The sequence below is a fragment of the Mesocricetus auratus genome, unplaced genomic scaffold (genome assembly GCF_017639785.1).
Source record: "Mesocricetus auratus isolate SY011 unplaced genomic scaffold, BCM_Maur_2.0 Super-Scaffold_100003, whole genome shotgun sequence".
Classification (NCBI taxonomy): domain Eukaryota; kingdom Metazoa; phylum Chordata; class Mammalia; order Rodentia; family Cricetidae; genus Mesocricetus; species Mesocricetus auratus.
In genome coordinates this window covers 78,766,079-78,792,802 of record NW_024429188.1, presented here as the reverse complement: position 1 = coordinate 78,792,802, position 26,724 = coordinate 78,766,079, and the positions used below count along the sequence as shown (strand labels likewise).

Sequence of the window (26,724 nt, the reverse complement as noted above, 5' to 3'; positions counted from 1 at the left end):
CATCGATGGGTGTATGGGCAGCCTACCAGACCACTGCTAGATCTTCAGTAAAAACGCTTGCCATCCTTTTGTCTAATTTCATGTTGGGTTATTTGAAGTTGTTGAACATCAGAAGTTCTCTGTATATTGTAAATATTGGTCTTTTGTTGTTCCATGGCTTGAAAATATATTCTTTCAGTTTGAGGCTTGTGTTTCCCACCTCTTCACAGGGAGTTTTGCACAACTTTAATTTGAACTGCTGAGACAGTAAATACATTGCAGAAAATTGACACATGGCCTGTGCTTCTGGTCTCAAGGGGTCTTATATACTTGCATTATTCAATTTTACTTCTTTGTGTTCAGCCTTCCATCCCGTTAATTTTTCCTGCAAGCAATGTATTTACTATTTCAATAGTTCCACAGCTCACATATGTTCTGTGGAAAGTGGCTTTGAACTTAGCGTGTGAATCTGGTTTATGCATAGTCGTGCCATACTAAAATGACTGCTATTCTTTAGTGCCTTAAAATCTACTGTCTGTTTTACCACTTGTTGAGTACAACATAGAATTAAACAGACACACAATGTGCCTAGAAGATTATGGGTTCCACTTTCTAAATTAAAAATATTTTGGCAAAACTAAATATTTTGGATTTTCAAGACAGGGTTTCTCTGTGGCTTTGGAGGCTGTCCTGAAACTAGCTCTTTTTGTTGTTGTTTTTTTCCGAGACAAGGTTTCTCTGTGGCTTTGGAGGCTGTCCTGGAACTCACTCTGTAGACCAGGCTGGCCTCGAACTCACAGAGATCCGCCTGACTGTGCTGGGATTAAAGGTGTGCGCCACCAACGCCCGGCTGAAACTAGCTCTTGTAGACCAGGCTGATCTCGAACTCACAGAGATCCGCCTGCCTCTGCCTGGCAAAAGTAATTATTAGGAAAAAAAATTTTAAGTCATCTAAAACACAAAGTTTTGCTTTTATTTAAACACAGTTTGAGAGTTTATTCCTGCATTTTGAGTAGTGAAGTTATGAATCTCAATTATATGCTTAGTTAGGTGTTTTCTACTTACTCTAATAGAATAAAACACTTAAGTTTGTCTTAATTGTTTTTCTTTTATTGCCAATACTTGTCAGTTGTTGTTGTTGTTTTTTTTTCTTTCTGTTTTTCGAGACAGGGTTTCTCTGGCTTTGGAGGCTGTCCTGGAACTAGCTGTTGTAGACGAGGCTGGTCTCAACTCACAGAGATCCGCCTGACTGCTGGGATTAAAGGCGTGCGCCACGGCCGCCCGGCTTATCAGTTGTTTTAACTGTTTATTTTGTGTGGTGTAAGGACAGAGGTCAGGACTTTGCTCTGCCACTGAGCTAACATCTCCAGCCCGTAACAGGTTTTTACAGTGACTATTACCTTTTGGTGATGTATATACTATCATATTTTAAAAATTATGTGTGCCTGTGCTATGGTAAGAACTTGCTAGACTAGTGATTAATTTTAAGAATATTCATTTCTGTGGTGATACTGCAGTAATCACGTGTCTTTCTGTGGACCTTATCTGTTCCAGTCAATATGCAGTTAGGGTATCAAATTCCTGCTAGAAAAAAAGAGCAAACTGGTGTAAGTCAGGGGACAGAAGAACACTCCCCATGGCCAAATCCTGTCCACCTGTTTCTGTAAATAAACTTTAGTTGGAACATAGTCATATGGCTGTATTCATAGAGACCGTGTTGCCTCTTATGTCGGTTTACTCTCTGGACCATTAGAGAAAAATTTTGATGAAGCCCCAGATGAGGAACTTTAACTAGGGCCCATTTCCTCTATTTTAGTAAGGAAATGTTTATAGCCTTTGCTTTTTTTCCGAAGATTACATTCATTTTCTTCACCAAGCCTAACAGAATTAAGTCCTATTTAGAGAACTAGGAAGCTTGACGTTTGTTGGTGAGATGTGGGTTATTTCAGAGTGGATATCAGTTTACTGTCTGGTAACTAGTACGAGTCTAATAGAGGCCTATGCCAGACTGCTATTGAGTGAGCTAGGCATGGCTGCAGTTTTGCACCAGAAACTGCTTTGTAATCTTTAAGTACATGTAGTATGAGGTTACCAAGTTGAACATCCACTGTGTTTTCTTTTGTTTGCACAACTTCCTTCTTTTGTTAACTTGGCACTTTAGTTCTTTTAAATGTCCTAAGTGTTGTGCCAAAAATGGAAACGGAGTTAGGACACTTGGCTGTACATTTGGAAGGAAGTGGGTCCAGTCATATGCAGAAGTATAGTAACTATATTTTTAAAATGTAAGTGCACATTTAAAAGTGTACGAAAAATGTAAAAATAGTGTAACGAAGTCCAAAAGTCAAGTGGCAGATTTTGAGGGGGGATAGCTTCTGAATATGCTATAGAAACTTTAATTGACTTGTCTTTACCTGATTCACTGTATTAAATGCTTATAGTCATTTATTTGGTGAAACTATACAGTTGCTGTTAGCTCAATGTGCTTGTATGCCTTATCTGCTTTACCACTGAACCTGTATAGTTGGTTGTACATATTAATGTGTATGCATGTGTTTTGCTGGGGATGTACTTCACTACTGAGCTACATCTTCATGTAGTGTTTTTAAAACATCTGATTTAATATTTTATAAACTAATAAACTATGAGTGGGTGGAATTGGCATTCTTCTGAAACAAGTGAAATGATACAGTGTGTGGGACTTGCTTTACATCATATGGCAGGTAGGGGATGGTGGTGGGGAGTGAATAGTGAAGAAATGTATGTAAATACAGAAATTTGAAAATTGTCTGCATGCTCATTGCTTTGCAAGTATCCTCAGTTTCTTGACATTTTTATCCCAAGAACTCAGTTTAAATTTTTTTGCAGTCAAGAGAAACATCTTGACTTCTTGGCTTGGCCTTAAATCAAAAGTTTGGTCAATGAGTGTACCTTTGCCACTGATAAAATGAAATGAAGATAACCTGAAAATGTTTGCTGTATGATGCATTAAGAAAAGTTCTAGTTCAAATTAGATAAAGGGATTTCTGTATAATAAGCATGATATGTAATGAGAAAGATGTGCAGATAATGATTTCTTTTTGAAGTATTGGTGTCAAATTAGAAAAAGCAGCAGAGGGTTGTGAATTGGTATCTTTCAGTAGATAAATAAAATCCCAGCTTTTAGAGGCCAAGGCAGGGAGATCTCTGGATTGTGTTGGATGTGAACTACATAGTGAGCTCTAGGTCAGTCGTGGCTGCATAGTGTCTCAGAAAACCAAAAAAGAATTTGTATGAATATATAGTGTCCTAGAACAAAGAAAGGAAAAATTCTTATCAGAGAGACCTAGATGAACTGACACAGGAGTTCTAGAATACAGTAAAGGAGTCACAGAATGTTGGAGACCATGATTCCACTAATCTAAAGGTAAACAGACCTTATCATGTGTATAGATAATAAAGGTATGATTGATAACATATTGCAGAGTAGTTAACCTTAGAGGAAAAGGGAGCGGTGTTAGAGGAAATCTGCTGCTATTCTGTATAAATCTGAAGTGTATTTAACATTTTTAATTGCTGTTTTATTGGTAGTTGTACAAGTTAATACGAAACATTTGCCCACCAGAGGATGCTTATCAGTATTATATAGCAAATGTAATGGCTTGTACTGAGTGAGCATTCAGGTGTTTTATAAAATGTAACTTTTACTCCCATGGAGAATCTTCTAAATTTTCTACCATGTTCAGATCCATTGTTAACTTTCTGATATAGATACTTATACATACATATTTGCATGCATAAGACACTTAGTATTCATAGATACAAACACATCTCTATACTGTGTGCGTACTGATTTATAACTTTCCTTTTTATAGTGTACTGTAGGCATCTTTGAGGATTGGTGACTAGAAATGAAATAGATACCTTATGAGAAGAAAACACATAGTACTGTGCAAATATAGTATTTTCATAAAATAACTGGTTACTTGGACAAACTGTAATCTTGAAGGAAAAGTTACAGTCAACAAAAGAAAATGACCACAGAAGTTTTTTTTGTTGTTTTGTTTTTTGTTTTTTCGAGACAGGGTTTCTCTGTAGCTTTGGAACCTATCCTGGAACTCGCTTTGTAGACCAGACTGGCCTTGAACTCACAGAGATCTGCCTATCTGCTGGGATTAAAGGTGTGCATCACTACCACCTGGCTGACGAACAAAGTTTTATGTTCTTAATATCAAGCCAGTTCAGATGGTTTTCCATTAAAGTATAATTAAGTTGCAGATGTGTATCACTTTATGATGGGACTATATTCTGATAAATGTATTGGTTGCTTTCATCATTGTGGACATCATAGGTTGCATTTATGCAAAGCTAGGCAGTAGAGCCCATTGTATCTGAGGTGTTTATAATTGCATTCTGTGGTTCAATTATGACTGGAGCACAATGGGTTTGCTTACAACAGTGACATCGCAAATGTGACTAATGGATTTTTCTACAACCTTATATGGCGATAGGTATTTGTAAACTTCATTATAGTTCCACAGGGCCACCACCATACATGCATTCTGTTGTCATATCTATACAGACTTTGCCTGTATTAAAATTGTAGTTATATGTCAGGGGTTAAAGGTGCATGCTATGCAAACATGAGGGCTGAATTCAAATCTCCTTGTAAAAAAGCTGAGCATGGTTAAAAGACTCCCTGTAACTGGGGTTACAGGGAGATGGCAACAGGAGGCTCACTGGCTCATACGCCTGGTCCCAGGTTCTGTGACAGACGCTGACTCAAGGAATAAAGTGAAGAGGAGTAGAGCAAGATACCTCATGTCTCCTGGCTTCTACATATACATCGGTGCTTGCTCCTGCATATACATACACATGTGCACATATACCTTACACACACACACATAGATTCCACACAAGCACAAAACTGTTGCTAAAGTGATGAGGTATAAGTGCGCTATGTGGAATGTCACTTAAGTTTTGGTATGTGAACTGGGATTCTAGTGAAAAAAATTTCAAATTGAACCTGTGTGCTTATTTTGCTTACAGTAGAAAACAGTAGGCATGTCTAGATTTTGGCTAAAGTTGTGTATGGTAAAGGATCTTATTTTGCAACTTAGGAAAGTAAAGGGAAATCTAGGTGTCTATAACAACATGAATCTTTATGATAGCTCTGTAGTATATAAAATTGAGAATTGGGAAAAAAGAAACATGTTAGAGGAACTTTGATTTGATTTGAGCATGTGTATCTGTATCCTGCTTTCTCATGAAGCATTAGTTAAACAAATCGAGCCATTATAATCTCCTGGGTTTATACTGTGGGGCCTAGGAGCAAAAATGTGTTATTTTGTTGCTCTTCTTTCTTAGCCAGGTTCTTTCTTAGCCAGGGTCTCACTATACAGCTCAAAACTCACTGTGTAGTCCAGGCTGGCCTCGAACTCATGGCAGGCCTTAGCCTCTCAAATGCTAGGATAATAGGAGGATGCCACCAAGGCTAGGTAAAATATATTTTTTATGATTTTTTTGTTCCTTTATTTCCCACAAAGTCAGTACATTTTATTTAACTGCTGAGAGGCTGGTGAGCATTACTTGTACTTAGAATGTGTTAGGCATCTCTGCTTCTTAAATAGAAAATTTCAAACAGCTCTCAGACAGGAAACAGGAACGTGGTGAGTGAGCTTAAAAGCCAGTCATAGGCCGGGCATCGGTGGCCCACGCCTTTAATCCCAGCACTCAGGAGGCAGAGGCAGGCAGGTCTCTGTGAGTTCCAGGCCAGCCTGGTCTACAGAGCTACTAGTTCCAGGACAGCTTCAAACAATACAGAGAAACCGTGTCTCAAAAAAACCAAAAAAAAAAAAAAAAAGCCAGTCATGGCTTTGAGAAGAGAAGATAGAAAGCACAGTGATATAGCATCAGGATGAGCCCAAGTAAAAGATGGTGTGCTTCACATGGCCACTGAAGCTCTGGAGTCAAGAAGTAAGCTAGACGAATAGTTGAAAATCCATAGCTTTACTGAAGGATGGAACTAAGTAGTAGTCTTAACCCTTGCCAGCCAAGTATGTTTCAGAAAAGTAGAGCAGAGCAAAGTAGGCCAGGCATAATGATATTCATAGGGTTGGCCAGAGACTTTTAAATTTTGTTAATTGCTAGCTTAGTCTAGCGTGGCTGTAAGATCTTTTGTGGAATATTTGGGGTGAAGAGAGCATCAAGTACCAAGACAAGAACAAAACGGTTTCAGAGAGTATTGGGATTCTCTGTGCCCAGATAATTTTTTTTTTTTACAAAATGTATTCATTGCTTTTCTGTTGCTGTGATAAAATACCATGAACAAAAGCAATTTAGGGAAAAAGTGTTTCTGGGCTTACAGTTCTAGACAGATAGGAGGCCATCGACAGGGAGGCATGGTGGAAAGGGGCAGACATGGCAGCAGGAACAGAAAGCTGAGAAATTACATCTTCAACCCTGAACAGGAAGCGGAGAGAGTGAACCGGAAGTGCTGCCTGTCAAAGCCCACCTGAGTGATAGACTTCCAGCTAGTTTGCCTCATTTCCCCAGACAGTGCCACCAACTAGGGACCAAGTGTTCACATACCTGACCCCAGGGGCGTGGATATTCTCCTTCAAACCGTCACAGAGATAAGTTAGAATTTCTTGGAGGCAAGTTGTTCCCATAATTGGAACCTAGAAAAGGCAAGGCTCAGGTGCACCTTTTGTGAGTTATGCAACTCTTAATTGGGAAGCCCATGTGGTGTTTATTTCCACAAATAGAAATGTTGGCATTAGCATCTTCATTCAAACACAATTATATATGCTATGTTTTTTTAAAGCAGAATGACTGATCTCCTAAGGATGTTACAGTTCAAAATAACCCCCAGAAATTTTTAGATTCATTTACTTAAGTTTTGTTTTTAGTGTCAAGTATATAGGCCAGAATTTTATATACAACTATGTTTTTAAAATTATATGTATGCACATACATTTACATTGATTTCTAAAATATTTTCCCGATTGTCAAGTGATTAAATATTAAGTTATTTATACAGAATATCTTTCTTTTCCAAAGAGTTCCTCTTATCCAGTTTCACTTTTAGTTTCAGTTACCCACAACCAGCTTGAAAATACTAAGTGGAAAATTCCTGAAATGAATAATTCATGAGTTTTAAATAAAATTTATAGAGCCTTGCTATAATCATTTTACTAGTCCCTAGTGCTGTGCATCTCTTTCTCTGCCCAAATTCTAAATTAAACTTGATTATAGAGATGTGCATACAGGGAGAGATTAGTACAGACTAGTATGGTACTATCCACAACTCCAGGCAGGAAAGGAATGCCTTCCATTTTCCTCTGTGGTAACAGAGGTGGGTACTGCATGTACTTCCGCACAGGTGGTAGCCCCTTAAAGTACGGGCTGTTTTAGGAGTGACAACTGTAAAACAAAACCTTTACAGTGATATTTTGAGATAGGGTCTCCATAAGTATGTGAAGTTATCCTGGAATGCCCTAATCAGTATCTGTGTGCATTGCCTTTGCCTACATGGAGGTGGCCCCGGAAACTGTAAAATAAGTATGTCAAAAGTTTTACTATTCTTTTAAAAAGTCCAGTCTGGAGAGTCTTGCAAAGAGCTCTTGCAAAGGATCCCATTCAGTTCCCAGAATCTACATGGCAGCTCCCAGTCCTCTGTATCTCCAGTTCTGGGAGATACAGTGCCCTCTTCTGACCTCCATGGATATCAACAGGCTTGCAAATGGTGTACAACCACACATTCAGCCAAACCACTCACTAGCATAAATATAAATCTAAAAAAATAAAAATAATCGTAACTGCAGGTCATTCACATAGCCAGCTGAGCTCAAGATGATGCATGGAATGCGTGGTAAGAGAGCATTTCACAACATCCTCTTCTGGTACTGACCTTGGTCTTGCTTTTGAAGAAGGGTAAGCAACAGATTGCTCCATATATATGAAAAGACAAGCTACCTTCTCTTACTGCTGTTGACATCAGTTATAGATGCTTCAAAGAGGATTGAATTACTGTCTACTTTAAAGATGATATATTTGTAACTGCAAAGGGTTGTCTTGAAGGCACTTTTCATTGTTGATCCAGCAGAAGCTAAAATGTATTAGGGATTTATGGGCAGTATTCACCAGGTGAGATACCAACACTTACTGTTCGATGTATGTGGATACACAGCTCACCTTACTTTTTTTTTTTCAAGACCGGGTTTCTCTTTCTTTGGAGGCTGTCCAAAGACCAGGCTGATCTCGAACTCACAGAGATCTGCCTGCCTTTGCCTCCCGAGTGCTGGGATTAAAGGCGTGCACCACCAACGCCCGGCTTAAATGAACATTTTTTAATCTTGAAAAATATTAAACTCATAGAAAATGTATTTGATAGTCCATGTATAATTGGTGCTCTCAGCAGTAGTACTGCCTTACTTAATATATGTGTACGTTAAGTTGGACCATTTAAATTTGTCGGTTCTAAACATTTTGTATGTAGTAAAGTCTGACTGTCATGTTCTTTTGTGGTTCACCCTGAAGTTTGCAAAGACTTTCCAGGTTTTTCTAATCTGCCTTTCTCCACTGAGAATCTCCACATTTAGAATAGTGAGCTGACAGGAATCTTTAGGACAAAGTGTTAACCAAACTTACCTTCCACAAGCCTCTGAAGGACAATGTCCTTAAATTTTATGACTAGAGAACTTGAATGTGTTGCCCATCACTATAATATAAATAGATTATGTAGCTTGCAGGTTATGCTTTGTAAACCGCCTGATAATTGTGTCCATGGTTCATTTCTCTATTGACTATCTAGTGATAGTGGCGCCACCTAGTGGCAGTTTATAGATATGCAGCTATTGTTTCACTATTTCCCACCATTTCAAATACTTTTTCTTCTGTGTTCATGGTTTGACCTTCTGTTTCTTTTCTCCAGTCATGACACTAATGCTCCAAGGTTTCAGCTGATATTCAAGGAGCTGAACGCTAGGTATAACATGTGGTTCTGATAGTCTAGTTAAATCAAGGTTTTGGAATATGAGACATGATATTAATAATAAGTGTAAACATACTGAACAGATTCTTGTTTTCTCTGCTTTATGAAGTTATGGTTCTCCTCATAAAAGGGCATATACTTTGTACTTAAGAATATGAAACTTCCTGTGTTGAATGAGAAGCCTTCCAGTATATGAGAAGAAGCATTCTCTAAAGCTGTGAAGAGACGCATACTTCAACCTAGCATAAAAGCTATAACTTAGAAATCCTTCCTTGAAGAATTGTAGTTTCATTCAATATTCATTTAAGGAATACTTACTAAGAATCTTCTTGGGATGGAGAGATGGCTCAGAGGTTAAGAGGACCTCGTTTCAATTTCCAGCAACCATACAATGACTCACAGACATCTGTAATGAGATCTGGTGCCTACTTGTGGCCTGTAGGCATGCATTGCATGCATGCAGAACACTGTGCATAATAAATAAATAAATCTGTTTTAAAAAGAATCTACTTGGAGCCAGCACTGCATCTGTATGGGGTCCGAGTGGTACAGTGATCAAGACCAGTATGACCTCCATCTTCAGTGGGAGAACCAAGGCAGAACAAAAACTTAGAGAAGTTTAAGTCCGTGCTCAAGGATGCTTTGGGGCCCAGTGCCCATTGTATATGACATAAATGGGCAGTCAGAAAAGGTTTCTATCAGTCCTGCTTAAATTAATACCTAAAGGAAGCCAGAAAGAGAGAACAGAGTATTCATGGAAGAGGAACAGTGTGTGTTAGGAAAGGAGGCGAAAGAGGAAAGTTAATGCTTAGGAGAACTTTGAAGTTCATAATGGCAAATGCTGTGTATATTAGCCATGTTCTTTCCATTTTATAGTTGGTGGCAACTGGGAGCTAAGAAGTCACCTCCCTCCCGTAAGTGGCACAGCCAAGGCTGTCTAGTGGTGGCATATTGACTCCTGCTTGCAGGCTGTCTCTCAGCTGGTGTGCAGTGTTGAATCAGAGCCTTAACCTTGGGCAGAGCACTCACTGTACCTGTGAGTCAGTGGGCTTTTCTCGCATTTCTTCATTTGCTGACTGGTAGGCTGCACTAGAGACCCAGGTTCTTAGCGTTCCAGCAACTCCATCTATAGGCGCTGCACTAGTGTACAGACATCCAGATGTGCTTTAGTCTTTTGTCGTTGGCTGGTTGTCAGACAAGCATTATTTGATAGGCATTTCTAAGGTCTCCAGAAAACTATAGATGGGAAATTTTAAGTGGTTATGTATTTTTACAAAACAGCACAAAGTGTGCATTACTTATAAAGGTGGAGAACCATTGTTTGATAAAGTTAACTTGGCAGTATTTTTCTGATTTTTAAAGTGAAATTGGAACTCATTTTCAAAAATAGCAGTATCGTCTTTTAAATCTGTTTGAATGTAAAAAAACAAAACAAACTATCGATGGAGCTATCCCTTCCAATGCATCTGATTTATCTATCTGTCTGTCTATCTATCTATCTATCTATCTATCATTATTCTAGATTTTAGCTGGATTACAAATATTCACTTTTACATAACTAAACTTGTAGTAGATTTTGGAAGTCTGTAGTGTGCACGCGCATGTCTACCCTTATGCATGCGTATGTGATAGAGACAAAGGGGGCTTCTTGACTATGAATTCAAAGAGGAGTGTTTACCTGGAAGTGTTTTGTACAGTGAAGACTAGCTTTGGCTACTGTGACTAAACATCCTTATTTACTGTATGTGGGAATTAAAGTAGGGGATAACTAGAGACACTTCTCCCGAAAGAGAAGGAGTTTGATTTTGCTCTTTGGGGACTCATGTGTAACTCAGTGACACTCTTTGGCAAGCCGGGAAATGGGATCAACCTAGTTTTAATCCATTCTTGATGGATCCTGGTTTTGGTTTCATGCACTTCCATATAAGCAGTGGAACAGTTTCCTTTAACGTGGGCATGCATTATGTAGTTTTGAGGAAATCTCTTGTTGCGTATTGCAATAAAATCACGTGCACGGCCCTTGTATTCCTTTCATAATTGCCAGGGCTGTGAACTTCCTGTAGCAAGGCCCTGCCGAGGTTATTGCAGGACAGTGTCATAGTCATGTTGGCCTTACAGGAAGTGAGATTACTTAATGATATTTTATTGTTGCCCCAAACATTTGGAAATGGAAACTTTGAGGGACAGAAAAAAAATCAGTGGTTTTTGAGCCCTGCTTTGCAAAGTCAGCCAGTACATATTTGCAAGGTCTCACAGTTGTATGGACATCTGAAGCAAGACTGTTAGGTAAGGTGATAGCCTCCAGAATTGAATATTTGTTCCCAGAGGCCAGGTGGTAAGCCAGGATTAGTAGAGTTTACTATTGAAATCCCGTCTCTTCAAATATCCTCTGCTTACCAGTGTAGAAAAACAAGAGTCTGTGTTTACTCCACACACAGACACAGGCACACAGGACCCCCCTCCCCCACACACATATTAAAAGAGTACTTATAGGCTTCATAGATAGGGGGTTGGGACTGGTCAATCAACTAGAAATGTTTTCATTGTGGAATGAGAATGTATGATGTGCCACCTGTCAAGTGTTATGCAGTTGTCTTCTATTATTTGTGTTCTTGTTTGTTTTCATAGAAAAGGTAAATGGAACTGTGGTGTCCACAGAAATGACCCACACTTTCAATTGTGTGTGGAACACTTCATGATTGTTGGCTTTTTGATACTATTAACTTAGTGGCAGTTAAAGTATTTCTGGGGGTGACTCCCGTAGAGCCAAAACAGTAGTGTGTTTTTCTTTTCTTTCTTTTTGGCTACTATTTACTTATGAATTTGTGCTGAGGGCTGCAACTAAGTGAACTGCAGCAATCCTGTGCCTTTGTTAGTCTCATTTTAGGGTAGGGAATGGCAAGGAGACCTAGGCTTAGCAAAAACTTAGCGTTATAGTTACAATAAGAAATATTGTTTATTTGACTTTAAATCTGGTTTAAAAATGGAAGTATCAACTGCATGGTAGTGGTCCACTCCTTTAGTCCCAGCACTCAGGAGCCAGAAGCAGGTGGACCTCTGAGTTCGAGGCCAGCCTGCTCTACAGAGTGAGTTCCAGGACAGCCACAACTACACAGAGAAACCCTGTCTCAAAAAACCAAATAAATAAACAAACAAATAATATAAAGGAAGGATCCAATCTACTTCCATTACTACATTTAAAGTAAAAAAAAAGCCTTTAGTCACAGTACTCAGGAAGCAGAGACAGGCAGATCTCTGTGAGTTCAAGGTCAGTCTTATCTAATAGGGACTTCCAGGACAGCCAGATCTACACAGAGAAACTGTCTCAAACAAACAGAAAAAAATCAACCAGGCTTTTTTTAACTATCACTTATTCCCATGAGTCGGGTCAAACACCTTTGGGGACATATTGTCACTTATCAGCACACACACGTAGCACACACTAGAAATAATTGAAAGACTGTTGCTAGGTTTCTACCTTATTAGTAGTAATGTAAGGCATACCTTCTCTGTGGAAGCTTTAGAGAGTGTGGGGAAATTGAGGGTTAAGATGTAAACAGCCACAATCTAGACACCTCCATTTTGGGGTATTGCTTCCATGAATTTCAGAGAGTGTTGTACCTGAAGTTTCATCTTAAACCAGTTTTATTTCACATGCCTCGGATATTTTCGCACATCCATAAACTCTTCTTTAACAATGGGTATTTAATGGTTGTATGGTATTTGATACCACAAGTATAGCATTATTTTACCAGTGTCCCTTTGTGGTCTTTCCTAGTTTTCTTGTATCTCTCCCACAGGATAGCTGTATTTCACTTTCTTTTTTATGTGTGTATGTGTGTATCTCCATTTCTCATTTTCTAAAGACATTCCTAGAAGCACAATCTTAACAGGTCATGAGATATGACTTAAGGCTTCTTGCTACACATTGCCAAATTCCTTTTTGTAAAGCATTGTTCCTCTGTGTAGCCCTGGCTGTCCTGGAACTCGCTATGTAGATCAGGCTGAGCTCGAACTCACAGAGATCTGCCTCCTTGAGTGCTGGGATTACCACCATACCTGGCCAATTTCTACTCTTTTCAACACTATATAAAGGTCCTTTTTGTCTGACTTACAGCACCAATTTCTTTTGGTTGACCCCACTTCTGCTGAAACTATAATACATCCTTACTGGAAGTAGATGTGCAGGACTGTAAGTACTAGAGGGTAAATCACTGGTACTCCCTGATGACACGTTCAGAACCACAGGAGCAGGCTGTGTTTTAGCTGAAAGACCTTGTTTCTATAGATTCTATTTTTTCTTCCTAAGTCATTTACAGAGGAAACTGTTTGTCATGTCTATGATCATGATCATGCCTATTAGGGTGTGTGTGTGTGTGTGTGTGTCTGTCTGTCTGTCTGTCTGTCTGTCTGTGACTTCTTATGACTTCTGAATAAAAAAAAGCTCACATTTTGTGGCAAGCCATGGTTGTAGTAGATTCTCTCTCAGCAAGCTCTATTAAGTAGCAAATACTTCGTTGGAGTACTTTCTTCAACTCTTTTAAATGAAACCTTGGGAAGTCCAGGCTTGTCCATGGGATCAGGACACTCCTGGAATCAACTTGCTAGGCAGATGCTGGGCAGTTAAGTGCCTGTTCTTCCTCAGTTTATTGTCTAACATACTTGAGCTGCTGTTGAGGTGATGGCAGTGTTCATGTCTTCAAAGCTTCTGTCACCTATTGGGTGCTTCTAAACAGTCAAGTTGGATCTGCCACTGACGGCAGAAGAAGAAAAGCTCCCTCACGTAAAACTGTCTTAAGGAATGTGAGCTACACAGACTTCCTTTTTATTTATTATTTTTTGTGAGCTATACATTTCCCCTACTTCCCTTTCCTTTCTGTGTAGACTTCTAAAGGAGAAATGGGTAGACTTGTTTGGCGTCTTCATTGCTACGCATGCTCATTCGGATTCACTGTGAGAGATCTGTTAATAGCTACACAACAATTGTTCTACAAATAGACAATAATTAGTATCCTATCTTTTAAGGGTTCTGAGGCATGGTTGGTATATAGAGTTGAATATATTTAACGTGTGCAGCTTGATAAGGTTACAGATAAGTGTACACTGTAAAATCATCACCACAGTCTATAAATAAACCAATTCAGCACCCCCCCAAAATTTTCCTCTCATCTTATTTGCATATGGCTGACAAAACTACTTCACAAAAGTTCTCCCTGCAAGATTTTTAAGTGTGCAAGACAGTATTGTTATCTGTAGTCACCATATTGCAGAATAGATCTCCAGGAATTATTTTGTGTAACTGAAACTTGGTGTCCTTTGACTACTACAACCTTATTTCTCCTCAGATCCTGGTAAACCACTGTTCTCTCCTGGTTCTACAAATTTGGCTGTTTTTGATTTTACACGTAAGTACTGGCTCATTTGGTACTTCTATCCCTGGCTTAGCATACTTCTATGCCTTAATATAATGTTCTTAATCTATGAGAAGAAGTCCCTTTTTAAAACTGAGTTCACTTCTTCCATTCTAATATTTTGTTCAGGTGCTACATGACCAGTAATAAGAGCACTCAGAAGACTTGGGCATTAGGATTCCCAAGTCTGAGGCCAGTCTGGGCTACATAGAAAGAGTATACCTAAAAAGAATAAAAAAAAACTGTTTTGTCTTCAAAGTCCTTAACATTGTTAGTAAGAAGTAGAATTTATCTTCCTGTCTCAGTTGAAGTCTGGAAGTTGCCTTGTAGTTTAGACAAATCTATATCTAGCTGTGTACTAATTAGCTGGGGGAGAAGTTATAGAAAATAATGGGTAGTAATAGAACTATTAGCTGAGATGAGTTTCTTTTGGAATTAAAACTAGACTGTCAGGGTGGGTGCACATCTTTAATCCCAACACTGAGAGAGGCAGAGACAGGTGGATCTCTGAGCTCAAGGCCAGCCTGGTCAACAGAGTGAGTTCCAGGACAGCCTCCAAAGCTGTAGAGAAACTCTGCCTCAAAAAACAAAACCAAAACCAAAAAACTAGACTGTCAGTAGAGCTTAGGTAGTATAGATATCTACCTAAGTAGTAGGTATAAGTAAATATAAGTAAGTAAATAAGTAAATAAGGCTTCAAAGTTGGTAAGTGTAAATTTTATTAGAATACTGTAGATTTAACCCTGCAAAGAAATATTGACATTGTCACGATATATATAAAATTTGTGAGTCAACACTAAAGATTTGTGTTTAGTTACAATGTCTCATTTTTCTCAAATAGAGCAGTAACCTTTTGTCTTAAGTGTGTTTTCAAAATGTCTGCTGAATAGAATGTTAAAAAACAAACCCTACCTGAAAATTAGTTTCAGACAAATGAAGATTGAGGTGAACTGTGAGGAAAAAAAGGCACACCAGGAGTTGGTTTCCATTACTTTTGTCCTATGAGACAGCCGCAAGATAGTGGGATGCAGAGGTAATAAGTCCTGGCTCGTGCTCTGTAGATCATAATCCGGGATGATACCATTCAATTTAAGGACTATTGGAGAAGACAGGCTTTAGGAGTTCAAAGTGGAACAGACATTTTACCTTGTGTCCATGAAGGTATTCCTACTAAAGGTAGTTACCTGTACAATTCTATGTAGAGAGATATAAAGTAGTCTCTAAAATAAGAGCACTATCCCAAAAGAGGGTGTTAAACAGTTTTTCTGGTTTCTTTGGGGCATGGTACAAGGCGATGCTTTTTGCTTACTAAAGTAACAAAGTATTACATCTATATTATTGTATTGTGTAGTATATATCAAGACTCCCTACCCACATTCTTGTTGTCACCCCCAAAAGATAGATACGTAGCTCAGTAATTTTTTTTTTGGTTTTTCGAGGCAGGGTTTCTATGTAGCTTTGGTGACTCCTGGAACTAAACTAACTCTGTAGACCAGGCTAGCTTTGAACTCACAAAGATCCATCTGCCTCTGCCTCCGGAGTGCTGGGATTAAAGGTATGCACCACCAAAGACTGGCTGGCTCAGTAATCTCGATTTAGCAAATACAGAGAAGAATTTTATAATCTTGAAATGAGAAGATGACCTGGGAATCACAAGGCAGATATCTTATTACATTTAAAAAAAAAAAAAAGCAACTTTGTCTAAAAAAGCACCCAAATTGAAAAGAAAAGCTAAAACTGATGGGAGCAGATGCAGAGACAGGAGCCAAACACTAGGTGGAGCCAGAGGAAGCATAAGCCAGAGAGGAAGGATTGTAGGAACCAGAGGGGTCAAGGACAGCATAACAATACAGCCCACAGAATCAACTAAGCAGTGCTCATAAGGGCTCACAGAGACTGAGGTGACACACACAGACCCTGTATGGGTCTGAGGTAGGTCCTTTGCACGTACCTTATGGTTGTGTAGCTTGCTTTTCTTGTGAGACTCCCAACGGTGGGAGAGCGTGCGTGCCTACAGGGTCTGTCTCTGACTCTTTTGTCTGCTTTTGGGACCCTTTTCCTCCTACTGGGTTGTCTTGTCCAGTCTTGATATGAGGGTTTGTGCCCAATCTTGTTATATATCTGGTTAGTCCATTTTTAGTGACTATTTGTGGGAGGCCTGCTCCCTTTTTTGAAGGGAAACAGGAGGAGTAATATCTGGGGGAGAGGAGTGGTAGGGGGAGAGACTGGGAGGAGTAGAGGGAGGGGAAACTGGTTAGGATGCAAAGTGTGAGAGAAAGAATAAGATGTCAAAAGAAAAGCTATGCTGAGAAAAACATTTTCAATATTTCAGACAAAAAGATTATGTGCTTAATATGAAAAGGACTCTTGAAGGATCAACAATGAATACCTAAGGACAAATAGAAAATTGGGTGAAGGACTTGAATGAAAACCTAATGTAAGAAAAGTATGAAGTGTTGAATGAAAATTGTTTTTGTACATACACAGTTTAGTGTCCGAGAGAGTATGGGGAAAGGAGTACAGTCAGATTATTTCTGGAAACATGAAGTGGCATATTTTTGAGAAACTGTTCATTTTCTGAGTTTTTAGGCATTGACAAAGAGGCACAAAAATAGTATGGGTCTTTCATCCAGTTTCACCTAATATTAACATTGTACACACAATAACATAATCATCAACACTTTTAATTTTGGTATACTCTACCAGTCAGATCATAAAACTTTTTTGCTGATCTCTTTTTAGTTTACAGTCTAGAATCATGTTGCCTTGTTCTGTCTCTTACTCTCCTGTTACTATGACAATGTCTTTTAAAAAATCCTCTATGTTAGCACTTGAACCTATCGTGTTATGCTTGGAAGGCAAGTGCTATACCATCGAGCCCGGACTTTATATACTTCAGCTTTTTTGTTGAATGTCCTCAATTTTGGACTTCTGGTTTTTCTTTTTTTTATCCATGACGTCTTGAAATTATTCAATTTGGCCATAATTGCCTTGGGAACACTGTGCTCTTTAAGATGCCTCATACCAGAGGACACATGATGATATGCCTCATTGCTGTCATGCCAAACTTCTTTACTTTGTTGAGGTTTTGCCCCTACAAGTTACTGTTTTTTTTCTTTCTCAGAACACTGTAGAAATGAAATTATGTATCAGGCCACAGCTTGTGGGATATGTCGATACTTCCTGTAACTAGTGAAGGTAGCTGTAAACAATTGAGGTAGTATCAACTGGAATTTTCCAGAGTAAGATTTTTATTGGTTTGTTTGAGACAGGGTCTCACTATGTAGCCCTGGCTGACCTGGAACTTTCCATGTCGACTGGGCTTGTCTTGAATTCACAGAGATCCACCTGCCTTAGCCTCCCTAAGGTGTATGCCACCATGTTTGGCTTTTGTTTTTATATTTATTATAAATATTAATGTATAATGCTTTATCAATATGTATTTGAATGGATACTTTGAGACTGGGCAGTATTGAATTTCAACTTCCAAATTTTTCCTGTTGGCGCTGGTATTCACCAATTTGTAGGTATGGGCAGTCAGTGCCTGTGGATTCCAGAAGAGGACATGGTCAGATCCCCTGCAACTGTAGTCACAGGCAGTTTTAAACCACCCAATGTGGGTGCTAGGAACTGAACTCAGATCATCTAGGAGAGCAGTAAGAACTTTTAACCACCACTAGACTGTCTCTCCAGCTCCCAAGTATACATTTATTTTATGGAAAATTTGGAAGGTACTACATTTGCATGAAAATACAAAAGGTTACAAATATTAAAACAGCTAGATTTAATATTTGGCATAAATGTGCATATGTAAAACTTAAACATGCGTTCCATAATGAGGCCATAATTGGTTTGGAGATCAATATTTTAAAGTTTTATGCTGTGTTCCAGTATAGGGTGATTTTTTTTTTTTACTCACAGGCAATTATCATTAGAGGGTTATCAATTTCCCTAATTGTGGTAACCCGTGTTTGTGGGCCTTTAGTCAGATTCAACCAACTTGCCAGGCTTGCCCCTGAGACGGGGAGTGTGGATTTAGAAAGGGCGGGGAAAGATGAAAAGAAGAGAGACACAGGATAGAATCTTCAGGAGGGAAACCCAGTGAATACTGAACGCCCCAAGTTTATTCTTCAACATTTTTTTTTGGTTTTTCGAGACAGGGTTTCTCTGTGGCTTTGGAGGCTGTCCTGGAACTCGCTCTGTAGACCAGGCTGGCTTCGAACTCACAGAGATCCGCCTGCCTCTGCCTCCCTCTTCAGCATTCTTAAGTACCCCAACTATCATGTATAAGGAGAAAACAGACTTTCTTCTCTTAATCTTCCAAGCATTTGGTAACCACACCTGTTATCCAGCCTTGAGGGTCAAGAATAAACACAACCGAGCCCATATCTGTTGTTACTTAGATAAGACATGGATACCAAGACCAAGACATCCTGCAGTAGTCACGCCTTAGACCTTTAGGTCTTTAGACTTAACTAAGGACAGTTTTGAACTCTCTAACCTTGAGGCAGGATGAAGAGGAGCCATCTTTATGGGCCCTGACAGAGGATAAAACACAATTATTACTAAGGAAATTGTTTGGAATTGGCCCAGCTTGAATTTACTTTGAGGTTTGAACACAATGTGCCAATTTCCCTTATTATTTTCCACTCATCTCTAAAACATCCTATTTTCAACTTAACATCGACGCTTGAGACATTAAGTACAGGAGAGAGAGCAGCTCATGCCTGGAGCATTTCCAACAGATGCTATCACAAGCTTAGTGTTTACTTGACTTTTCTTGACTTTCCAGAGAATGTTTTAAAATGATTGGTTAACGACTAATGTACTTACAGAGAGGAACCAAACCAAAACGTTCTAATGGTTAGTTTTTTGAAGTTTCTTCCCAAGTATGAAGTTATCTGAGGTTTAACAATACTTCCATGTGTTTGTAACATTTTTGGGATCTCCTTTGGAAAAATTCATTTTGTTAACTCAACTCTCATTATCTCTATGGATGTAGTTTTTATCCCTTGTATTTGCTGAATTAGAATTTCTCAGTTCTATTTCTTCCATAATTGTCACGGTATTTTTCTACACTACCAGCTTATTCTCTAGAAACAAACTATATTATGTACTTTCCATGTGTGAAAGTTTGCTGAGCCAATATATTTCAACTTCCTTATTGCCACTGTTGTTTTGTAAAAGTTTAGAAATTAGAAAAAAGAAATTAGAAAGAGGAAAGGCGCGAGAGATGGAACACAAGCCATAGAGAGTACTGAGCTATAGTTTATTATTACAGTGGCAGAGAGCGAGAGCGGAGGAGATAAACAAATGAAGAGGAGGGAAAAAAAGCCAGGCGTGGTGGGATCTCTGAGTTCGAGGCCAGCCTGGTCTACAAGAGCTAGTTCCAGGACAGGCTCCAAAGTCACAGAGAAACCCTGTCTCGAAAAACCAGGGCTATTTCCTCCCAGACAAAAGAATGGAATCTACCTCTGGCCAGGGTAGAGATGTGACATTCTTATCTGCTGCAAAGATTAGAACATTACATACCATTGTGTCTTTCCTCAAGAGTTAATCCAGCCGGGTGGCGGCGGCACACGCCTTTAATCCCAGCTCTCAGGAGGCAGAGGCAGGAGGATCTCTGTGAGTTGGAGACCAGCCTGATCCACAGGAGTGAGTTCCAGGGCAGCCTCCAAAGCCACAGAAACCCTGTCCAGCCAGGTATATTCTGTTTTTGCAAAACTAAAAGGTGATTGACATAGGCACACATTTTCAAGAATAGCAATCCCATTCAGAACATATTTACAGAAATAAGGTGATCTGCCTCCAAGCATTGAATTAGAAGAGCTCTCAGGGTCTGAAGTAACATCTGGCATCCCCAGACAAGATGGGTATCAACTCCCAAAAATTTTAGGGGAAGATATTTGAGGAAAAAAATGGAGTTTCCGGGAATGATCACATCATTCTCATGCATGATTGACAAAATGACACTGAAACTGCCATCAGTCATTATAAGAGAGAAGAGAGTGTGCCCCCTGCACAGTTCCAGCAGTATTCTGCACTGTCCCCAAAGTCCACTGGTTTTTACTGGGTGAGACTCTCCCCAAAGACTTTTGCCTCATCTGTAGACACATTGGACAAGCAGTCATATACTGGTCAGAAACTAGTCCACATGGCTCCCAACACCTTATATTGAAAACATTTGTATATTTATGAAGAAGAAAATCCTGAATAAGGTTTGCTTTATAATTTTAGCAAAAACATCCCTGTTTCTGATCACCTGTATATCAAACCTACTTATAGTAATCTGCTTAGGTTTTCCATATAACATCATTTCTCAATTTGTCTGACTAGAATGACCCAGAGGAGGGTGCTCTTTTGTAGAGGGAGGCTGGGAGAGTTGAATATTAGGTTTTCTTGTGTGGGATACTCGGTTTGGCTAGATGAGAAATTGTCATTTGGTTTCCTTTTATTTTCTGGGTAGCCATTACAGTCTTCATTTTCTTCTTTGGTGTGGCCACTCTAGTTGTTGGGATCCTAAACCTGGGAAAGCAGGGCCAAAAAAAAAAAAAAAAAACGATGTGGTCGAAAGTCTCATGCAATAGCCAACTTTAATCAGAGCATCAGGCAATTTATCCTCTGAGGGTTAAGAAGAGTCATGAGTAAGGTGTACAATCAGAAGGACAAGTCTACTACACCTGGCAGGAGCATGAGAACACATTCCAAGAAAAATTTTGAAGAAACTGAGGTCACAAGGCTCTTGTCTTGCTTTCATGGGGTGTCTCACAAGCACTCAGAATTCCCCTCACAGGACTCCATTTGGACCATGTTCTGATACTAGGGAATCAAACCCAATGCCACATATGCTAAGCACAGGCTCTACACTGAGCTACACACCTCTAGCTCCCTTATGATGAAAGAAATGCCTTTTATGGTTGTAGACTGTTAAGAAGCTGTATTTACTTTATGTGTATGAGTGTTTTGCCTGTATGTGTATTTGTGTACCACATGTATGCCTGGTGTCTTTGGAGGTCAGAAGAAGGTGTTGGATCCCCTGGGACTGGAGTTACAGATGTTTGAGCCACCACATGGGTTCTGGGAACTGAACCCAGGTCCTCTCCAAGAGCAACAAGGGCTTGTAACCCCAGAGCCATCTGTCCAGCCCCTTCTTTTGTGTTGAGTTGTTTTTGCATAGCTGGTTTTGTGGTGGAGATGAAGGTGAAAGCTGAGGTGCACTTCTGCCTAGGAGGGAGTTCTGATGCGTGACTGTGCTTCCCAGCTTCGCCCTGTATTATGTAGGCTTAAGTATTTGCAAATATTTGTTGATGGCATTTATTTTCTAAATTCAGCAAAGTAGTGGGTAGTTTTTAATGTATTCCTCCTCCTCTCTTTCCTTCTAAATTTTCCTGCCACCTACAAATCTCTAAATTGTTTTATGGTTGGGTTATTTTTATTATTATCATTATATTGTAGTTAGCAGAAATTTCTATGAGGGAATTATATTGTTTGTGTACAAAACTGAAATTTTTCTTTTACAATATTCACCTTGTGAACTCTTTGACCTTTATTTTAATATGCATATGCATTGCTGCTCCTGTGTTAATAACTGGAGAAAAATAAGAGAATCTCAAATAGCATGACTTTAATATAGGTAGACACTTGCCTCAGACCCAGAGGCTTCAGCACTACCTCCCCAGAAGTGTATCATAGATACTAAGTTTAACTTGGAAAAAATTCTATTAAACGTAGCAGAAGTGAGCACCTGTAGATTACATGCTCCCATAAAACATCTTTGCTTTACCTTAAGAATATCACAGCAGAAAACTAATGGTTCCAGCTAGCAGCAGCTAGTTCAATAAAGAAGGAATCAAAAGCGCAAACCAAGCCAGGCGTTAGTAGTGCACGCCTTTAATCCCAGCACTTGGGAGGCAGAGGCTGGCGGATCTCTGTGAGTTTGAGGCCAGCCTGGTCTACAGAGCGAGTTCCAGGACAGGCTTCAAAACAAAATAGAGAAACCCTGTCTCAAAAAACAAAACAACAACAACAAAAAAAGTGCAAACCACTAAGAACATGACCTCTGCCTCTTGTCATTATTTTCAGGGCTTTGGTTCCTGTCTCTTGAGTGAGTCCCACTCAATGAACTCATCTGAACTAAATCCTAAAGTCCCTTATCTTAGTAGTTTGTTAGTTTACCCTGACCTAAGGTGCAAAGAAAATGTGGGCTGTCACCTGGTTTTCTTTGGCAAGGATTCATGTCCTGTGTCACAGTACTCATAATTGTTGTCTCTCACTGCAGAATCAAATCACGGGAGATATACCTGTTCTTCTTAAAAGGGAAAGAAGAAACCTGTAAGTATGTGTCCTTCAGGACGTAACATATATAATTGCATCCTCGCTTTGAGGCTATTAAGGGAGAAACTTTACTAATATCTACTTGGAAAAAGTAAAATGGAAAAAAAAACATGTTTACTTTATGCACCTTCAACCATGTGTCACTCCATTCTAGAAGGGGAGGACTAGTTAGATCCTCTCTTTGAGTCACGCTCCAAAATGGATTTATAGATTAGAGTCCAGTTTTGAGGACAGAGGTGTCCAAGCTATTTTTGGTAGGCTGGATAGCAAGCACACCATCACTGATTCATTGTAGCAGTTAGGCATATCTCAGAAATTGAAGCTTATTATAGCTTAGTGTCTATTTCTCACGCTGATGTAAGTATCTATCTTATGTACATAAACTTAAATATCAACATTGTCTTTCACTGAGGTGTTTATTCTGGACCAAGATGTGTAGAGTCAAAAAACCGAACACAGCACTTGAAGTTATAATGTTTGAGACTTAGAACTTGAAAACTATCTGGTTCAGTGGTTCCCAAATGTGGATTTTTAGGCCAGTGCTGGCTAGTGGAGAAGTTCTTACTAGTACACTCTGAAGAGTGGCATAAAGGAACAGTAGGCATGCATTCTCTTTAATGCTAGCCATTTTCAATCTAAAGGATATACCTACAGTAGATTGTAAGGTTTTTTTTAAACAACTGTACCTGGTAACAAAATAGCTCTGTGTCATTACCCCTGTCCTTAAAACACCAAACTAGTCTTTGATGTGTTGAAATCAGAACCCAACTTTTGAATTTTACAGATGCGAAATGACAGGCTCGTTTGTTTCAGACTTGACGGCTCAGCAGCTCTGACGTTGCCTCTGGTCCTTTAAGAATTGATTTCATTGTACTGAGTTATGAACTTGAAACAGAAGATGGAGTAGTTCTTCCATGCTAATGACTGATTTCCCAGTGGGAAGAAATTCAAAAGACTTAATGTTCTTGCATGCCTTAATCGATGGCCACTCGTTAGCTTGCATTAGAAGAATCTTTAGCATGGCCACAGATGAGACCAGAATGAGTTATCTGTGAATTCAGTTTCTTTAGGCTCTATGCTATTTGCATGATTGACAAATGAGGTAGCATATTAGTAATTTTAGCTTTTCCTTTGTACAATAGACTGCTGAGGGTGAATATATCACGCCTCTGTAGTTATCTCTCCAGAGAGTACTTCCTTTCTCATGCATGTATACCTACACACACGTACACATTTATAGCAGCTTGCCTACAGCAATTGAAGTGTAGCCCATGTGGGTTGGACAGAAAAAATACTCTGAAGGCGAAGAGTAGAAATTGTCAGTGAGTTGGCAGAGCACCTGGCCGTTTATGCTCAGGAGTTTTCAGATAGTGCCCTATGGCACTTTGGAGGCTCCCCATTAGTTGTCATAACTTTGTTCCAGCTATCTCAAAATAGGTTTCAAAATAAAATAATTTCCTTATTGCCTTTGCCTCACACACCTTGGTGAAACATGAACCAGAAAAGCAATATCAGTGTAAGAAGAAAGAACAAAGTGACCTTAACATGGAAATGCTAACATTAAGAGTACCTTTCCACTTTTTTTAAAATATTTTTTTGAATGTTAAAGGCACTCATAATGAATTGTTAAGGTAAAAGTGGCATCTAGGGGTTTCTCCTATGTGCCCTTTTCTCTTTTACTCTGTCCTGGAACTCACTCTGTAGACCAGGCTGGTGTTAAACTCAAGCGATCCACCTGTCACTGCTTCTGGAGTGCTGGGAGCAAAGGTGTACACCACCACCGCCCAGCAAACTCTTTTAGTCTTACTCATAAGATATATGTAACATTAAAGATCAAAGTGTTCTTTTAAAAAAACAACATGATAGAAATATGCATCATAGTGGTTAGGCTGCTGAACTGAAGTGGCTTATATGACCTCTTTATAAGAAATAATTTAAGACTATGTTGCATAACTTTTAGCAGTATAAAGTACTGGGAATCAGCATTGGTTAAGAAACAGCCCATTAAACTGCCTCCACCTCTCTCAAATAGGGAGGGTATGTGGTGAAGTTTTTTGGTGTGTGTTTTGTTTTAAATACAGTTGCAAAATTCTACCTGTAACACAAAGGCATTCCGGTGGGAAATATTAACTACAGGGATTTTTTAACCTACACTCAATGGTTGACAACTATCCATCCATTATAAAACTTTATTAAAATAACTATGTAAGGTAACGAGATAGACACATAGCTTACAGACGGACTATGTGTATTTCTTAATAAAAACAGTCACTGTAACAGCATTAAAGTTCGGTTCTGTAACTGTTATTTTTGGTTAACATATGTTAAGATTAAAACTAACATGTTCCAAGTCTCAGTGAACCAAAGGCTTTCTGGACAGAAAGTTTACACAATAAGTTATTTCTCTTGGCAGCAACCTGTAGAAGTTACTCCTTAACTGCCATTGTAGAGCTTTGACATCATCTTTGTGCTGCCTGTTTCATTTTTACAGCCTTAATCCATTTCTAGTTCTTTCCAATACTTAACTCCTAGGATGTTTTTCTCTTTTAGCGATGTTTGGTGAACTTGGATTGTAATATCATGCTTTGCCAGTAGGTGGTGTCACCTTCTAATATATTTCTCTTCCAAGTTCCTCAGAACTTTGAATTAAATTACAGACAATTACCAACTGAAAAAAAAACTTATTTAAAAATCAATTGTGTCTCTTATCACTTAGGATGAGTGCTAGACATCTAGTCCTACACAGTATAGATGTGAAGTGTGTAGGCAGTAACATTGACTTCTAAATCTCCATATTTCAACATACAGAGATAGGATCCCAATTATACTAAACTGTGACCTAGATTATGATGCATGCTGGGGATCTTTCTAAAGCATTATGGGAGGGAGGGAGCTCCCACTAGAGCATGAACAAGTATCTTCACCATGGCTGCTGGGGTGCTCTCTTTGCTGGGAAAAGCCGGGAAAAGACTGGCGGGATGGAGACTTCAGGAGTTAATGCTTCTCCAGGTGATGAAATAAACAGGTTTGGCTAATCTTGTGAGAGACGCATGCAAAGATCAGTTGGAATCATGAAGTACTTTAAAGCAAAACAATAGCTACTTATGTATATGTTGGTGAAGGGGAGTGTGTGGATGTGTGTGTGCTTATGTATACATACAGATACATACATGTGCAAGCACCCTCCCCACCTAAGGTTTTTATTTTGGCCTAATAACTGAGTTTTGAGTATGATTGTACAAATCATTGTTTTCAGTCTAACAATTTTAGTTTGGTGAGATTGACCAGGGGAGCATAATATGTATATATTTCATGGAAAGATTTGGTGCTGCAGATTATCTTGTTAACCTATCTCAGCTCATTTATTGTCTTAAATTACTAACATTTTGTAAGTTGTTAAGGTAAGCTGTGATGCAAATTAAATTGTATTGCATCTCCTTAAAGTCTTGATTTTATTTGCCAAGCGTAGGTATTCATTTTGTAACTTAGAACGTAAGCAGTCTCATGTTTCAAATTCAGAATGTCTATAATAGTATGTGAAATATTTTTTAATAAAGCACTCCACCCTTTTATAAAAATCTCGGTGATGCACCATCTATTTAGAAATATGAACTTTTAAAGCATAGTAGGTATTCTTATCTGTTTAATCTGTTGAAATTTTATAATTTTAGGATTTAATTTTTGGTAGATACAACTGTGAGCAAAATATCGTTAGTTGATGTTTAATTTACTCGTAAATAATATGTGATTTGAAAATGTGACTAAAATGATATTTGTATAGTTGATTGCTGATTTTCAAATTGATTTATTAAAAATTTTTATAAAACCTTAGTGCAGTGGTTCTCAACTTTCCTAATGCTGTGATTGTTTAATATGTTTCCTCACGATGTGATGACCCACCACAAACAGAAAATTATTTTCATTGCTACTTCACAACTGTAATTTTGCTACTGTTATAAATTATAATGTAAATATCTGATATGCCACTACTGTGGGGGTCATGATCCATAAGTTGAGAACCACTGTCTT

General features: G+C 38.8%; 1 protein-coding gene across 6 annotated transcripts in view; it reads left to right on the top strand.

The window, feature by feature from the left end:
• Window positions 1–26,724, top strand: part of Acsl4 (acyl-CoA synthetase long chain family member 4) — a 63,978-nt gene that overhangs the window by 5,744 nt on the left and 31,510 nt on the right. For 4 of the 6 annotated variants that reach the window (XM_040744483.1, XM_040744487.1, XM_040744486.1 and 1 more), the window contains exons 2-3: window positions 14,296–14,355; window positions 22,640–22,692. The gene's annotated coding sequence lies outside the window, so the exon portion shown is untranslated. Of the gene's footprint in view, window positions 1–14,295; window positions 14,356–22,639; window positions 22,697–26,724 lie in introns of all 6 variants that reach the window. The other 2 variants (XM_040744484.1, XM_040744488.1) reach the window with 1 other exon arrangement.